Raw genomic sequence first — 2,500 nt, 5'->3', positions numbered from 1 at the left:
TGTGTGTGTGTACACGAACGCATGTTTTTTTTTTTTTTTTTTTCTTTCTTTCCTTTCCTTTTTCATTCATGCAGTACAATAGAATCTTTCATAAGGTGTAACAAGTATAATCCTTACAAACGCACTTCGTACTATTCAGTTATGCCAAATCCTGGAATATATCTTACCCCGAGTGGCTCATGTGTGTTTAAACAACAAAATTCTGTAAAGAGATATTCCAGGTCTTATTACTTACTTTCAGTTCAACGTATTTTAATGTATTAAATATTATTTCGCTGAAGTTAACAATGGCGTACAAAGCTACACATAATCTATAGACGTACACACGGTTAACAATCAAACATATGTACACGCTGGCAGCACACATACCAACAAATGTACATACCCAACAGATATACGCATACTAACGGATGTACACACGCAACAAATATGCACATACCAACAAATGTACGGACGGTTAACATGTACTATTATGTACATTTATTGCGTGTCCAGGGTATGGTGACAGAGCTACTTTCATGAATATAAACAGTACATGTTTTTATTTTCATTAATACAAGGCACAGCGAGGATTTTTTAACAATGTGATTTTTTAATTAAAACGTGCATTTTGAAGTAACTTGTGATGAAAGCTCGTTAATTTAAAATAATCATCAGTTAAGGGCAATTCGGACAGCCAATTATATTTTTCTCACTGTTTTTATCTAAGTCACCGTTAACAATTTACTTAATAAAATAACTCTCTTCTCGATTGGCCTCAGCTTGCCACTCCCAAGCAGAAGCCAGCTGTCAGAAACAAACCCAGCAAAGTGCATTAACATCCACATCATGCACATGATGTCAGGCACTTTGTCAACTCTCGATATGACAGCTCTCGGATGTGTTTGCTATATTAACTTAAGATTGTACTAAGAGGGTCGGACATTTACGTTACGTGTTGGCCTCATCCCGTTTATTATCTTCTTTCTCCTCCACGCTCGAGGGGTGTTTGGCATTTGCTTGTTTTTTTTCCCCCTCTTATATATTTCTAATGTGTGTGTGTGTCCTTCCTCAGCCCCCCCCCCCCCCCTCTCTCTCTCTCTCTCTCTCTCTCTCTCTCTCCTTTCTGTGTGTGTGTGTGTGTGTGTGTGTGTGTGTGTGTGTGTGTGTGTGTGTGTGTGTGTGTGTGTGTGTGTGTGTGTGTGTGTGTGTGTGTGTGTGCATGCGTCGTCAGACATACAAACATCGGCGGGATCACAGAGCAAGTATGTACACGAGCTGACGAACCGCCTAACTGTGGCTCATTCATTACCCGCCCTGCTTTCCGCTGGGCTCTCCGTAGAGCTGCGAAGCGCACGATTTCCACGGGACGGCCTGTGGCGCGGAACTCGTCGCTGTCGTCTCGCGAGGTGGCGCGCCAAGGGGACGACGCTGTTTACATACACAGATAATGTAGAAGGAATATTTTTCAGTGTGGATTCCATCATATGAACTTTTTAAATCAATGGTATGCAAATGGGTAGTTTTTTTGTTATCATTATTACATATTCAGCTAAGCAACTGATGTTTAATATGGCAAAAACATGAAACCATATTCTTGATTCGCAAGACTAGCTTCTGAACTATTAATGGAAAATGTGCTACGGTAAGATAAAACGAAGACTGTTAAAATACTAGCATAAATAGAAGTCATAGCAAATGTGTTTAAACACAAATTTAAGACACAAAAAGCTCGTGTGGGTCAATAATTACAGCTGAGCTGTAGCGTCACAAGCCGTTCCATTTGAGCCTATTCTTTATAGCGCATACAATTATTCCTTATTTTCTATCGGAACTCAAGACAACAGAATTGTTACCGCGACCTTGGATAAATCTGAAAGCGCCCTATCTGTGTTTACATCTCCGTCGCGAGGATTGCAGCTTCCCTTACTTTTCTTTTTTGTGTATTTGATCCTCCACTGATTATTTCCGCTTGCTTCCAGATCGGTAGAAGTCTAGTTTCATGTACATACACCACCACGGCGTTGGAAGTTCTGTAGTGATGTTCGTTGTTCCTGGTGCTGAAACCACGCTCTATTTCACTATAATACCCTTTATCGCATTTGCTTTAGGGAATACCATTGTTTGCGAGCGACTTTGTCTCGTGTTATATCATGTATCTTTCCACCAGATGTGCGAGCGATATATATATATATTTTTTTTTTTTTTTTTTTTTTTTTTTTTTTTGTAGTGCCAAAGCACCTGCCGATCGCCCCGGGAACGACACGTTGCAGAAGTAGGAGGAAATATGAAGTGTGTGCAAGGACAGATCTTGTCAGTATATTAACCGCATTTTTCATCTGGGATATTTATGTTTCATGAATGAAATGATTACGTAAACACCAGCCCCACGGAATTCAGGACGGCAAATCCTCAGAGCTCCGAAGAAGAAATCAATTGCAGTCTCACATTGCGTTTCATTGTTGTAGGCAGAGTAGTGGTGGATAGCCATTTGTTGATTTTCTGTATGTCCTGGGAAGGT

Source organism: Penaeus chinensis, chromosome 1 (assembly GCF_019202785.1).
Source record: "Penaeus chinensis breed Huanghai No. 1 chromosome 1, ASM1920278v2, whole genome shotgun sequence".
NCBI classification, from domain to species: Eukaryota; Metazoa; Arthropoda; class Malacostraca; order Decapoda; family Penaeidae; genus Penaeus; species Penaeus chinensis.
This window is presented reverse-complemented; position numbering follows the sequence as displayed.